This window comes from Eumetopias jubatus, unplaced genomic scaffold (assembly GCF_037043125.1).
Source record: "Eumetopias jubatus isolate StellerSeaLion01/CBP00866 unplaced genomic scaffold, mEumJub1_p1.0 scaffold_2, whole genome shotgun sequence".
Lineage (NCBI taxonomy): Eukaryota > Metazoa > Chordata > Mammalia > Carnivora > Otariidae > Eumetopias > Eumetopias jubatus.
This window is the reverse complement of record NW_028274808.1, coordinates 19,974,877-19,991,579: the sequence shown is the minus strand read 5'-3', so window position 1 is coordinate 19,991,579 and position 16,703 is coordinate 19,974,877. Positions and strand designations below refer to the sequence as shown.

Genomic DNA, 16,703 nt, shown 5'->3' with positions numbered 1-16,703 from the left:
TTTCATCTTGAATTTTTCATAGTGCATCTCCATTTAGGCTGACAAACACACACAAAAGATCCATCTTCATAGTAATCAAAGTAATCATGCCTGGCCTTTTCTGCTTTGCAGTGCCATAGATCATGTTGCTACGTACATTACTGACAAGTGCAGATATTAAACTGTGAAAATTAAAACTGTATGGTAGACCCAGAAGAAAATCGGAAAAGGCTTCGAATGACATTGTCTGGCTTATGCAATACCACATGCAAAATTCCTTGAAAGGAGCATAAACATGGAATGAACATGCACAATATTGACATTTGGCTGCCTGAGAAAACCTTTTTTTTTCCCGTTGTAACTTAATAACAGGACAGATTAAAAAAATATTTCTATGTATTTAGGTGTACATTTAAAACACACCTAACCCTCATAAATCTCTTTAACATATAGTTACAGGTACATTTTAAACCTCGACTGATACTTTGATCTAATAATCAACAGAGGGATTTAGCTGATCAGCCTGAAGTTAGTTTGAAGCTTTGTAAGGATATTTGAAATCCTTTAGGCTCTCAGCTTTGCTGGTCTTTAGTAGGATAGGACGGCTGTTTGCAAATTATTCCTATCTACATACCTCCCACTCCTGCTATACAACAACATCAACATCCCACTAGAGTTATTTATTTTTTTGTTTTATAGTGAAATTTACTCTTTATTTTTTTTAGACTTTTGCTTCAGACCATTTAAAAGAAAACATTTGTAAAAATAATAGAGCCACATGGGCTTTCTGTATTTTAAGATAGATTATTACTTTTTCTTGTGGTTCATGTGAGGTTGTGGTAGCAGGTGGAGAACAAAAGTAGATTAATTTTATTTAGTCATTTTTTAGGAAGTATTATTTAACAATTTTTTTATTTTTGTATCTATAAGTATGCAAAGAGTAATTATAAATGAAAAAATGACTTAAGTGTTATGCGAAAATTCATTGCAGGTAATCGTTTCAGTTTTGTAGAATATAAAAATTTTAGGATATTATATGCCAAATTAAGTATTATGACATCCCATGGTACGGGACTTCTAAATCAGAATTTATAGGGTGATACCAGTCCTCCACTTGGAATACATTAAGTATTCAAATATTTCATTTAAGGAATGAAGAATTTTTCTATTATTTACATCTAAGAATTAGGGAAATTGATAAAATCTTTTTCTTAAATCTTATAAAATTATCTCAACTTTTAACACCACATATGTTTTAAGCCAGGGATACCTTTTAGATTTTGTCTCCATTTCTATTGAAATAACTCTGTCATCTTCAATGCTTCCTCTGATTTTGACTGGGGGACTTTAAGACATCTCCTGAGCACAGTTCCTCCATTAAGACACGCTGTTGGACTGTTTGCTCATCTGCTGTTCTGACCCAGACTTTGTGCTAGGATGTTTGATGGAAAATCCACTGAGGTCATAAGGAGTCATAAAGGTACTTTGCTGTCACTGCCCCAAATGCCGTTTCCATCAGCTCACAGAGGCCAAGGAAGACCCATGGAGCCATACCAATGTGGATCACATGGAAAATGAGACTCAAAATTGTGGTTTCCCTGACTTTGAGATTTTTAGTGAAAGAGCTCTGTTTTACTTATGGCTGCTAGATTTGAAAAAAAAATAACTGAATAATTTCATTACGATGGCACACTCAGAAGGTAGATTTCAGAGAGTTAATGCAATGATGAGTAGAAAAGAAATATGGATGAGTAGAACAAACCCAATTCTCAGTGGTTTATTGGGTTAAAAAAAGAAAAGCCAAGAGAAGAGAATAACGGAAATTTACAAAAGCAGGTGTGGTCAAGAAGAGAGGAAGAAAATGAGACTCAGAGAATTTAAGCCATTTTGCCAGAACCATCCAGCTAGTGATGAAAGAAACAAACTTTGAACCAAGTATTTTCCATCACAAGGTGCTGGCTTTTTGCATTGGCATTAAACTGGTTTCCGTAACTTAAAGATTTTTGACATTCATCATAGTCGGTTCAGGCTACTAAAACAAAATCCTGTAGGCTGGATAGCTTATAAACACAGAAATTTCTTGGTCCCAGTTCTGGAGATGCTGAAGTCCAAGATCGAGTTGCCAGCAGATTCATTATCTGGTGAGGGTCCTCTTCTTGATTCAGAGGCAGCTGTCTTCTTGTGTGTCCTCACATAGTGGAAGGGACAAGGGAGGTCTCTCAGGGTTCATTTATAAGCACACTAATCCCATTCAGGAAGGCTCCATCCTCAAGACCTAATCACCTCCCAAAGGCCCCAATTCCTAATACCATCACACTAGGGATTAGGATTTCAACATACAAATTTTGATGAGACAATAACAGTCTATGGCAGCATTTTAGTTCTAGAGAGACATTTTACATAAAGTTAGTTTGATGGGAAAATACATATAATATAGACAAAGCAAGCACTGTAACCAAGAAAGGAATATACCCAAGTAACTGGGCGTTTCTGGGAGGGATCTATAAGCCAGATGGTTCATGTGAATATTAGCATGCGATATTGGCTTGGGGTATAGGATTTTATCGGCAGCATGGGGACAGGAAGTGAGATTCTAAGTCTATTTGAGTACAAACCAAAACCATGCTCCCTACATAGGGCTAAGAATCCTAAAATATTGCTTCCTCTGTGAAATGGGGACCAGAAAAAGTGCCCATCAGCCCAGAAAAACACTGTCACCAATACAAAACTGGAACACTAAGCAGGTGCCAATTAATGATATGGAGTCTAAGTTTACACAACATACGTGGGAAATTCCTCACTGAGAAACATAACATTAGCCCAGATTCCTGAGAAGTGTGTAACCCTAACAGGAACAAATGCTATAAACTGGGACGTTTCTGATTCAAAGAGAACCACACACATTCCAACATTACCATAAAAAATCACAACTACTACCAGGGGGCAAACTGCCGTGGGTAAGAGCTAGCTGATATAAAAGTAGGAGGTTGATACTCTAAGAATTCAACTACGGAGGGTTTAAGTCAAATGTATTTGAAATGATCAAAGAAACAGGAAACATCATTAAATAAGAATGAGACTCTATTAAAAATAGATTTTCTTTAAAAAAATCACATATTTTAAACATTAGATTATATAGAACTGAGTAAATCATTAGTGGGCTTAATTAATTGGAGCATATATGTGATGAAATCATTGAATATTGATCAGTGAGGAAAATAAATAGAAAATATGAAAGAGAATTTGATAACTGGAGGAATAAAGGCAAACTCCAGGCTTTGTCTATTAAAATTTGCTGCAGAAATAGGGAATTGAGAAACTGGTGAAGATGCAAAATTCTATGATAATTTGATGAAATTTTTGCAGAACTGAAGAACATGCAAACTCAGATTGAAGGTTTATACTAAGCTCCAAGTACCTAATTAAAAACAGGGAAGACTGAGTTTACTGCTCATAGAGACTTACTGAAAATTCTCCCAAAAAATATGCTTCAGTAATTAAAAAACAAAACAAAACAGATGAAATAGATACAAAGCAATTGTACACAAATTGGTAAAAGTTGTTATATGTAGATAGGTATTTATTGGAATTAAAAATAATCCCAATGAAAACTTTGATGAAATTTTTAAAAAGATAATCATTAAATACTAGACTTCAAAAGTATAGAGGATGAGAATTGTATGGAATTGCATTGTTTGAGAAGTTGACCAAGATAGTGAATCACTTCTTTTTAAGTTTTTATTTTAATTCCGGAATCACTTCTGCCTTTTAAAAGATAAGTATGGATGTTAAGCATTTAAAGGTAAACCTAAAACTATACTATTTTAATTTCAAACCAGAGAAAGCCAACATGAAAATTAAGAAAATGCAGTCTATCTAACAGTGGGCAGTAAAAAGAGACATATAAAAGCAAAACAAAAACATGGCAAATTAAAACCCACAAAATTAAGTCATAGAAATTATGTCACAATATCAATCATAACATATAAACCAGTATTGTATTCTTAATTTAAGGCAGACACTTTATGAATGAATAACAACCACCCAACAATGCAGACAGTATAAGGAGCATAAATGTTTATCAAAGAGAGGCTGGTGTAGAAAACTGTAGTACATTTGTAAGATTTGTATCAACATAGATAAACCTTGGAAGCAATTTGGGAGAGAGGTGAGATGAAAATGTTATATGGCTTAATACCGCCATGAATAAAATTCCAAGTTCACACAGTGACTTGCACAGCTCACATTATGTGACCCTTGACTATTCCTATCTCTTCAAAGTTAACTCTTACCACTCTCCCCTTCAATTATGCTGACCTTTTCACAACTGACCTTTTTTTGCAGTATCTGAGCAAGTGTGTCTTCATGTCAGGGCCTTTCAGTGTGCCTGGGATGTTCTTCCTTCAGATCTACACATGACTTGCTTCTTCACTTCATCGAGGTCTCTGCTCAAAATCAGCCCTTCAGAGAGGCTTTTCCTCACCACTCTCTATAAAGTGGCATCCCTTGTTGTACTCCATCCATTTATCCTTCCTATGACATTTAATTACTTATTTTTTAATTCATATATTTTAAAATCATTTTATTCAAGTGTGATTGACATATAATTATACAATTGTACAAACTGTACATTTTTAACTATATAAGTTGATGAGTTTGGAGACAAGTGTAAGCCATGAAATTGTCACCATAATCTGTGCCATAAACATATTCATTACCACCAAAAGCTTCCTCCTGCCCTATTTAATTATTTATTATTTTATGATAAAGAATAAAATCTAATATCTATTATCTTAGCAAATTTTTTTATCGTAGCAGATTTTTAAGTTTACAATACAGTATTGTTAACTAGAGACACTGTGGTGTACAGGAGGAGATCTCCAGGATGTATTCATCTTGCACAACTGAAACTTTGTATCCTTTGGTTAGTGTTTCCCAGTGTCCCCTGGCAACTACCCTTCAACTCTCTGCCTCTCTGAGTTTGAGAATTTTAAATTTCTCCTATAAGTGGTATCATGTGGTATTTGTCTTCCTGTGTCTGGCTTATTTCCTTTAGTATAATGTCCTCCAAGTTCATCCATTTTGTTCCAAATAGAACACCCCCTTCCCCACCGCTTTTTTTAAGGCTGAATAATATTCCATTATACACACACACACACACACACACACACACACACCACACCACACCACACCACACCACACCACACCACACCACACCACACCACACCACACCACACTTTATTCCTCCATTGTTGGGAATTTCAGTTTCTTTTATATTGTGGCTATTGTGTTTACTGCTGCAGTGAATATGGTAATGCAGATATCTCTTTGAGATGCTGATTTCAATTCCTTTGGATATAGTATATACTCAGAAGTGGCATTGTTGCATCATATGGTAGCTCTATTTTTAATTTTTTGAGGAATCTCCATACTGTTTTCCACAGTGGCTGCACCAATTTACATTTCCACATTGTCAGCAACTGTGTACAAGCGTTCCCTTTTTTTCCACATTATTGTCAATGGTTATTATCTTTTTTGTGTGTGTGTAGATAATACACATCCTAACTGGTGTGTGGTTCTATCTCATTGTGATTTAAGATAAGGTTATTTATTTGTTTATTTATTTGCATTTTCTGCATTAAGTCATAGGAGTTTCTTGTGTGTTTTGGAAATGAAATTTTTATCAGATACATGGTTTGCATATATTTTCTCCCATTACATAGGTTGTTGTTTACTTTTGCTGTGCTTTATAGTTTAATGTAAGCCTGTCTGTTTTTTTGCTTTTGTTGCCTGTGCTTTCATATTTATAAAATAATGCCAAAGATGATGTCAGGCTTTTTTTCCTATGTTTTCTTCTTGGAGTTTTATGGTTTCAGATATAATTTTGAAGTCTTTAATCCATTCTTTTTTTTTTTTAAAGATTTTATTTACTTATTTGAGAGAAAGACAATGAGAGAGCGAGAGCACATGAGAGGGGGGAGGGTCAGAGGGCGAAGCAGACTCCCTGCCGAGCAGGGAGCCCGATGCGGGACTTGATCCCGGGACTCCAGGATCATGACCTGAGCTGAAGGCAGTCGCTTAACCAACTGAGCCACCCAGGTGCCCCGTCTTTAATCCATTCTTAATTTGTTTTTGTGTGTGGTGTGATATGAGTCTAATTTTTTTCTTTTTCTTATGGATACCTAATTTCACAACATCATTTATTGAAGATACTATCATTTCCCCATTGTATATTTTTGTCACCCTTGTGAAAGAACAGTTATCATATACAATGGCTCAATTTCTGGACTCTGGTTCTATTTCATTGTTCTATATGTCTGTTTTATGTCAGTGGCATATTTTGATTACTATACATTTTTTAGTTTATTAGATATTTCATTCTTTTAATTCTGTTAAATGGGGTTATTTTCTTAATTTTCTCCTCAGGTAGTTTGTCATTAATGTATACAATGTAACTTTTTTCTATGTTTATTGGTATCATGCAACTTTGCTGAATTCTATTAAACTTTGCTAAGTGTATTAGTTCTAATAGTTTGTGTGTGTGTGTGTGTGTGTGTGTGTTAGGTCTCACTAAGTTAAATGGGATACTGAATTATAGATTGTTATTCAAATACTATCAAAGATACTTTTCTTAATCTCTCAGAATACTGATCCCTATGTTTGGCATTGCATAATGGTAGCTGAGTTAATTAATTATCTGGGAAAACTTCTCACTGTGGTGTCTGTCAGCCTATTTTAACTTTATTAATGACATAATTTATCACTAAATGATAGGATAAAGATATATTTCTAAATTTTCACACCTAAATATTTAATTTTCAATTTATTGATATATACTATTATCACAATGTAATTACATTTTCTTTAACTCCATCTCTTCTTTAATGGAGTCTTAAAGGGTCCTATGTGAAGGAAACATAAAGTAAATAAAAAATATTATCTATTTGGAGTCATATGACTTTTGATGATCACCTTTTCTTCCTGTATATACTTTTTAAATACATATTAAATATTTATTAAATATTTATCACCATGTGTATAACATTGTCCTAAAAGATATATAAATATGTATACATATCCATATGTGTGTGTGTACATGTATCAGGAATGGGAGTGACAGAAAACCCAAAAGATGATGAAAAATAGTAGAGATTCATGGAGAAGAGAATGTGAGTGAAGATACACCAATCTGGCAGAATTTGGGATTAACCCACTCTAAGGACCCAAATTGTTCTGCCAGCATTAAACCATAGAATAATTTTAAGTATTTCAGATTGTTGTGGATCTGCCTATGTCTGGGGATAGTAGAGAGATCTAGGCAAAGAAAATGCTTTTAAATGTTGTGCTAGTAACTTGATTAAAAGTAGATACTCAAGATGACAGCCAATATATTTTTGAAAATAAGGAAACGTAAATGGACATATTTATGCACAACAATATGGACAAAATGTTGTAGCCAGTAGCTATACCTTTATTCATTGTGAGTAAACTATAAAGACCAAGAAGCTCATTGTTTGGCCCAGGTCATTAGCTGAGTTTGCACTTGGCTTAATGACTCATAGGTTCTGAAAGCCAACTAGTCTCCTGAAGTACTTTTTTACAAAGAGCTGCCTGAAGGTGGATGAAGTTTATCACAATACAGTTATTAATCAGTTGGATGTCTTCATTCCTTACTTTATTTATCATTTGTTTAGCTACAGCCTCATTCAACAAGTAAATGGAGTAGGGCAGTAAGGTACAGTGGAATCAGCAAGGATTGATTCAATCATTCCTTCTTCACATTTAGAGTGCATATCATATGGCAGGCCCTGGCACTCTGATGGTAAGTTATGCTCCCTTCCTTTTAAGCAGGTCACTGTCTAAGAGATGACTGATATATAAACATATTTTTGAAAAATTGGGGTAAGAGCTAGAATAGATATGCTCTTGCATAATGCAATTGGGTCTCAGGGGAAGGAGGGACCTACATTGTTGTGGGGCTCAGAAGAGACTTCAAAAGATGACACTACTGTGGCATGTTTAGGATAAAGAGACAGTCTTACAAAGGCACAGAGATAGAAGAAGACATTGTTGCAACTGAACAACTCAGTAAAAAATAAATAAATTTCAGGCAATAGAATATAAAGTCTTCACAATGAAAATAGTTCCTTTACAATGTCATTTTTAAATTAGGTTATTTGGGTCATAATTAAAATTTCCAATTTGCTGTCTATTATTTTACCACATAAGAATGCAGAGCCCTTTTTTTGAAGTATTACAATACTCACAGAAGACTGTTAAGAGGAGACTCCATGTATGTTAAAAAGAATTTTACTGAGATAATCTTAGTGTTTGTCAGTGTTTCTCTCCTCTCCTGAAATCTTATTTCTTCAAAAGCAGAACTGTACAAAGCTGAATAATGATTTCTTTTTTTTCACAATAATTTTCCCCATTACCTATCAGAAAAATGACAGATAACTATTTTCAAAGTATGTCATTAATGGTTGAGAAATTAAATAAGTGAAAGCTTACCAATATTATCATTAATTTAGTGTACAATCTTAGCCCAGTTATACTCCACTAGATATATTCTCAGCTGTCTGACAAGAGAACTGAACATCTAAATTAGGAGACATTATCCCTGACCGTAGAGCCAAGAAGGGAAAACAAATAAAAGGAAATCTTGTAATCACCAATCCACAGGAATGACCTTGGGTTTATGGTCTCACCATGCCAGACATCACATTAACCACAGGTAAAGCAAGGAAAAATAGAGGTAACAATTCTCACCACATATGTCATGGAGATGAAGGTATAGTTAATGAGAAAATGTCAGTAAAACGTTTTAAGCTCCCTTGAAGGAGGACGTTATATAAATATAGAGCAATATTATTAGTCATTTTAATGGGTTGGGAATTTTTACTGCTTGAGAAAGATACCCTGTATGAATTATGCTGGCCTTGCATTGCTGTATATCCCTTGCTTTACAACACAGCAAAGGTATTTGAAACTTCTAACTTTCTATTATCTCTGAATAGTGAGGATGTGGCAGTCTCAAGTAAGAGCTCTGTACCTAGAGTTCCAAAGTGATAATTTGATATTGAATGGCTTTTGAACTCCATGGCTATGGGTGTCTGTGTTGAGAGATGTATTATTTATTATTGCTACATACAAAAGAAAATCACAATAAAAAAGGCAAATGCTGAACTGGAGAATACAACCTCTTGGTCAGATCAGTGGCTGTAGAAATCCCAGGGCAAACATTATTCTAATAACTCGGCAGCCCCGTTCCCTTTACTCTCTCAAGCAATAAAAGGCCAAACAAATCATTACAGGTTCAACCAGAGAGCAAAGCTTTCGAAGATGACAATCTACTGTTCATTTCACACAGCGGCATTGAGTGATGTTGGAACCCCCAATAGGAAGGCAGTATTGTATATTTCTCAGAGGACTAGATTTTACCAGTCTGTTTCAAAAAGGGAAACTTAAGGCCCAAGTTTGTGTGAATATATCCAGAGGGGCACATTTCATTTTTTCTCTGGCAAATATACTGATACGGGTAGTGCTGCTAGGAAAAAAGTGCTTTATAGTAGGGAAATTTCTTATTACTTTAAGGACTGCGATGTGCAGTACTAATAGGCCTTCTCCTTTGCAAAACTTCCTGCTTGAATCACATTGGAAACCTTAAGCAGCTAGCATAAGAACTGTCTCCATTCTCTACCCTTAAATTCTTAAAGATTTGGCCCCCATTCTCTGTATTGTCATTGGTCACATTTCTGTACAACTTGTCTTATGTTTTTTTCCCCTATTCTGTCACCTTCCGTGTCCTTGTTGTTTCATGGCATCCACATGGATATCTTCACCTTGGAGTCACATAGCCTTGCCCTTCCTGACTCAGGAGAACTTTATTCTGCTTCAGTTAACCTTCTCCTGTTACTGATCCCCAGACCACATCATCTTTCAGACTCTTCAGTCTTTGAAACTATAAGTCCTTAGATTCCCTTCCTATTCCTTTTCTTTCTTTATGTCAGCATCCTATGCCTTTACCTTTCTCACGAAGTTGTGGCTTTATTGTGACCTTCATTCACTTGAATCTTGCCATTTCTCATGATCTCTCAGTTTCCTCTTGACATAAAGCCCTTTCCAACCTAGCTTGGATCTCAAAGTCAGTAAGAGCTCTCTCTCTAGTGCGTTCCATTTTTCTGTTCCCCTGTCCTTCCACTGACATGACTTGGACAGTTTTGAAAATAGAATCAACTCCTGGGTTTCTGTGTTCCTGCTTCCTCTAAGAAATGTCATGTAACAATGGTGATAACCTCATAACCCTTGTATGAGCTCCACACTCAGCCAGACTTGGGACTTTTTCAGAAACCTCAGTTCTATTATTTAGATTCTCTTCTTTCTCATGTTCTCCAAATCATCTTTTTTGCATCCCTCCCAGCAGATGATTTATAACATATAATTCACTGAGATTATGAGACATGGATTTCCCCAGCTTCTCTTACTTCAAGATCAAAATCTATATTCCCTATTCCTGTAATCCGATCATTAGTAATCAGGGGTGACACTAAAAATATTTAACAACTAGGGAGGAACCGACGCCAAATGATCAGAACTAGAATTGTATGCGTTTGAGGCCTTCTGCTGGGGCTTGGTGTCAGGGAGGGATGGAAAACAGGTCGTGACCAAGGAGAGAGCACTGAGGCAGGTGCATTCAGATCAGCAGTCACACAACAACCACTGTGAAAGTGTTTTGGTATTTTCAAAACAGCTTTATTGAATCTTTCTCCCTGTTATACAGAAAGAATCTCCTCCCCCCAAAACACACATGCGCCTGCACACAGAACACTTTTGTGGAAGCCTCACACTTTCTCTGGCATTTTGTTAAGTGTTCTCTTGAGGGCCAAAGTCTAACCATCTATCTGTAAACCACTCATATTTTCATTGTCATAAAACTATCATTCGCCTTAACTATCTTTTCACTTACCATCTTTTAATTTTTAACCTCCTTAGAAGATTTATTCACCTAACCTTGCATTTAATTTCAACGCACTTCACTGCGGCTCCTGACCTTACTTCTGTGAAGAAACACCATTAGCTTGGCCTTCAGTGGCCCCTCACCTGCTAACTTTCAGGTTTCCCTTTTTCATCCCATCCTGCCTGACACACTGGGGGCACTTGGACTTGTTAACACTCTTCTTCTCATAGTTTTTCTCTTTTTTGGTTTTTATGACACATGTTCTCAGACTCCATTTGCTTTCAGGACATTATCTTCTGGGCTCCTTCCATGGCTGTCCTCTCTGCATCTATCTCTTAAATGTGGGTGTTCTGCAGACTTATGTTCTCAGTCCTGTTCCTTACATTCTTTAGTCACTTCCCAGCTTATGTTATTGAGGACTACTGCTTTGGATAGTTGCCAACCCCCTATCCTTACACTGGTAAATACACTTTTGCTATACAAGCATGCACACATTTATACAAGTTGAGCCTTATGTGTCTAGCCATGATCTTTTTTCCTTTTGTCTTATTTGGGATTGATTGAGCTTTTGAGGACTACAACAAGTTTATAATTTTCATAAAATTTGAGAAGTGGTTTGCTCAAAATTTAAATTTTGTTTTCTGCCCCATGTCTTTATCCTATCTTCTGGGGATTTCAATTATTGCTCTATTGGAATGTTGAAAATTATCTCATAGATTATTGAGGGCCTTATTTTCCTTCATTTTAAAAAATTTGTTCTTCACATTAAGTAATTTCTATTCATCTAACTTTGGGATCACTGATTCTTTGTCATCTCAAATCTGCTATTGTTCCCTCAAGTGATTTTTTTTTTCCATTTCAGATATTTTACATTTTAATTTCTGGAGTTTCCATTTCTTTTTCATAGTTTACACTTTCCCATTGATATTCCTTACTTACTCATGTTTAATACTTTTTATTATTTGAACATATCTTGTTTTGATTATTTCAACCTATTTATAATACATATTTTGAAGCCTTTTTTGCTAAATCAAACATCTGCACCAATCACACTCAGTTCTTATTAACATTTTTTACCCTGAAAATGCCTGACAATTTCCTGACCCTTTTATATATAATATCTTTTGTTTGAAAGTTGAACATTGTAGAAAACACATTGTAGCAGCTCTGGATTCTGTTTTGTTCCTCTGAAGGATGTTGGTTTTATTTTGCTTTGCTTTACTTTAATAAGCAATTACCTTGCTTGGGCTCAAACTGCAAAATAGTGTGCAACCACTAATATCTCATATCGGGTTTTTCTTTGTGCTTTTTATTTATTTTTATTTTTTAGTACATGTGCCAAATTGAACACTTTATTTTTTAAATTTTTATTTATTTATTTATTTATTTATTTATTTATTTATTTATTTGAGAGAGAGGGAGACAGAGTGCACAGCGCAGGGGGGTGGGCAGAGGGAGAAGCAGACTCCCTGCTGAGCAAGGAGCCTGATGTGGGGCTTGATCCCTGGACCCAGAGATCGTGACCTGAGCCAAAGGCAGATACTTAACCAACTGAGCCATCCCGGTGCCCCTCTTTGTGCTTTTTAAAATGTTTTCTGGATTTCTGAGGTCTTCCTTTTAGCTATATTGTTTAGTGATTATGCAATTACTTATACAGAAGTTATGTTGAAACATACCGAGCCAGAAAAGTTTCCACTTTTTGCCACTTGAGCATTGTTTAAGCTGAAGAATGCGTTAAAAGATACAGCATATTCACAGCTCTTTCCAGGGTTTTGATATTCACTGTGCTACCTAGCATCTCCTGTATACATGTTTCATTTTAGTTGAGAAGTTGTTCACTGATGTGTTTGTTGTTTCAACCATTTTATATCTGTTTCTACATGAGCGAGTCTCTCTTATTTCAACTATTTATCCTTAAGGGCTTAGCTGCTTTGTTGGTTACCCCAAACGCAATTTACCATCTCCATCTAGTAAACCTGTAAGTTTACATTGCCTAAATTGTGGAGAATGGAGATATCTCTATGTATTCACCCCCCCCCACCACCAATGAACAAAAAACTGGCCTTTTTATTTGATTCAGCACCAGATTTTCATGTGTAAACCGTTCTCACATCATTGCTGGCATTTTGTTATTTTCCCAAGGCCTGGAATGATTTCTTTTACTATTTTTATCTATGTTTAGATTTATCTTCTGTAGATTAGAATGGCCTGACTTCTTCATGTTGCCCTTACACAGAGTGGAATGCAGATAAAGATATTTAATCTTCAATTTTACTGAAAATTGTTTCTGAGGTACAAAAATGAATCACCTTATGACTACAAAATTCCTTAATGGCTAAAACTAACTCCCTTAATTATTACAACTAACAAAAATAGTAATCTAGTTATATTACAAATACAAAAGTATAAACAAGATATAATTATTAATTTTTCTAATTTTTATATTTTATGATTTCTTTCTCCATTTGAAGAGTACTTTTGCTGTGCTAATTTTTCTCCAAAGAGCTACCTTTGGATTCCGTGGACATATGAATTCACTTAGCACCACAAAAATGACCACTTCTACGGGGGCTTCGCCTTCCTTCCATTGAACATCTCTGCAATTCATACATGCTTTGAACGTGTCTGCCTGTTTTGTCAAAGTGAGCTTCTAAATCATAGCGTAGTTCCAAGCATCAGAGAAGATACTAAATGGGTGATTGCATAGTGTCAGCTTTCACATCATCAATGTACAGGACTTTATTTCCAGTCATTTTATTTATGTTTATGTTTGCAAGATTCCAAATAGTATGTCCTACTTCTGAGACAGAGTGATAAGAGATGTTTAGACATATGTCCCAATTTTTGGTTCAGAAAATGTGGTCAGATGAATGGATAAAGAAGATGTGGTATACATACACAATGAAATATTATGCAGCCACCAAAAAAAAGTGAAATCTTGCCATTTCCAATGACGTGGATGAAACTAGAGGGTATTATGCTAAGTGAAATAAATCAATCAGAGAAAGACAATTATCATATGATCTCACTGACATGAGGAATTTAAGAAACAAGGCAGAGGATCATAGGAGAGAGAGGAAAAAATTAAACAAGAAGAAACCAGACAGGGAGACAAACCATAAGAGACTCTTAATCATAGGAAACAAACTGAGGGTTGCTGGAGGGGAGGTGGTGGGAGGGATGGGGTAACTGGGTGATGGACACTGGGGAGGGTATGTGTTGTAATAAGCACTGGGTATCATATAAGATTGATGAATCACAGACCTGTACTTCTGAAACAAATAATACATTATATGTTAATTAATTGAATTTAAATTAAAAAATATTTTTCTCTTAAAAGACAATGTGGTCAAGTACTTATTACTAAAGTATTGAAAAGAAAGTTTTAAAACTATAATCTGTTTAAGATTTTTACAAGCTTACAGATTCTAGTAACAAAACAGTAAGTATTTTCTCTTTCATTTTTTTTTTTTTGGTCTCATTTTATTTATACCTAAAAGAAGAGTTTCTTATCTAATTAGGTTGATATGAACTCACATGAAAATACTCATACATATATTCATATATACATATATACATTCATATATACATTTTTTTTTTTTGGTGGCCAGAGATACATTTACAGTGTGTGTGTGTGTGTGTGTGTGTGTGTGTGTGTGTGTGCGCGTGCGTGCGTGTATGTGTGTGTGTGGCCCGGCTCGGGCTGCATCCTCAAGCGGGGTCTGCCCCTTGGTCCCAGGGCCTGGGGTCTGAGGGTCCCCGAGGCTGCTCTGCAGCCAGCCCTTGTCTCAGTGTTTGATCTCAAGGATGGAGGGGTTGTGGTCCAGGATGGCAAGGATTATCTTGTCCATGTACTGCCTCAGCCGGAAGTTGATCTCCTCCTGCTCCTTCAGGGCTTCCATGAGCTCATCGCGAGAGGCTGTGTCATATACATATATTCAAAAGAAGAAATATCATAATGGTTATTAGCATCATATGTAATGTTCTTGACATAAATTCAGTTTTTTTTTATTCCCCCAACTTGCTATTAACTTGACATTACATATCTCTTTTGCATTACTTTTCTTAGTAAAACAAAAAAGGAGGCATTAGCAAGGCAGAAATGTTACATTTTTTTTTTTAAAATGCCTTTTGGCAATTAACTTTTCCTTGTTTTATGAAAGGCAGGTATTGATACACAAGCAAATTCTTGTGTGTTTCCTCTTTCAATATTAAAGCAATCTAAGAAGTCTTAGTTGTATTCTTCAGGCTAAATTCCCTGTAAACATGTCCCTATTAAGATCAATTGCAGTGCCTTTCTCTTAAAAGGATTCCAAACAAACAACAGTAAATCATGCAGCTAGTTTACCAGTATTGCAAATGTGCATGGGAATAACAGTAAACAGTATATTGAAAACAATTCTCTGAAACTCTGGAGAATAAAATGAATTCAGAGGACATGCAATAATGAGCTGCATTGCAAAGCTGGGATTAGGAGGGATACTTTTGCTTGGGAACAATATTTGACAGTATTTTTTAGATTTATTTTTTATTACAGCATGGTTAAGAATTTTCTTTCAAAATGTTAACCAAAATAAAATTAAACATGTTTCACATCAAAATGTAGCAGAGACAAATCAATGTAAATACATATTGTCTTAACCTAGTTAGACAAGAAATCTTTCTTTTGGGTGTAAGTAAAATGACAGTATTTACATTTATGACCTCTGTCTCATGCAAATTCCTTTCAATAGCAATATGATTCAATTTCTGTTATGTTTAAAATTCAACATTAATGAACTACTAGAAATGGGCATGTATGGGACAGGAAACTTTCTGTTGTTGATTCTTTTTTGTTTCGTTTTGCATTTATTCTGCAAAATTTACTCCTGCACCATAAGTTTTTGTTTCTTCAGTTTCTTCTGGGGTATCTTTTTCTTCTGTGCAACCTCCTCTTCTGGTTTAGGAACAATCTGCTCTTTTTCAGTAAGGATCATCTCAATGTGTCAGGGAGAGCTCGTGTATGGGTTAATCCGACCATGAGCCTTGTATGTTCTATGCCGCATCTTGGGGGCTTTGTTCACCTGGATGAGCTCAATGACCACAGAATCAACATCTAAACCCTTACATTCAGCATTAATCTCTGCATTTTTAAGCATGTGCAGTAAAAATTCAGCACTCTTCTTGGGCCACCGACCCTGTGTCTAGCTCCACTGTCTGGCCTGGGCACACCTACCAACTCCACCATTGTAGCAACGGAATGGCACACACTGCTTCTGTAAAGTGACGTCTTTCAGATACTTGGTGGCTTTTGTATGGATATGCATATCCTTGATGGCCTGGGCAGTTTCATGTGTGTTCTTAAAGTGAACATGAAGATTTGAACCTCTTGATTTACATGATTTCATAGGGTTTTCTGGGTCAAACGAATAGCGAACCATTTTCAGAGGTCACCTCAGGCCGCTTAGGGGACTCTGTTGTTGATTCTTATAAATTAAAGCAAATTAATTAAAGATACCTTATCAACTCAATTTTTGGCCAGTCTCAGTTCTATGTCACTCTTAACATTTTTCTTCTTATTTCCTTTGATGAAAGGAAGTCATAAAAATTTAAAAACTGAGGGATAATACTATTCAAGAAATACGCACATGTTAACATCTTTTCCAACAAAAATTCTCTGAGGTGGTGCCAAAGAGAACACTTCATTTCTTAAGAAAGATGCAAAGATTTACATTTTTAATGTTAAAACAGCTAATATCTCAGTCTGAATGCCAAACCTTTTTCAATC

The 16,703-nt window shown here is 35.6% G+C and overlaps 1 pseudogene; it reads right to left on the bottom strand.

Annotated features, from left to right (window-relative positions):
* Window positions 1–15,798: 15,798 nt before the first annotated feature.
* Window positions 15,799–16,356, bottom strand: LOC148164807 (large ribosomal subunit protein uL22 pseudogene; annotated as a pseudogene).
* Window positions 16,357–16,703: the final 347 nt, after the last annotated feature.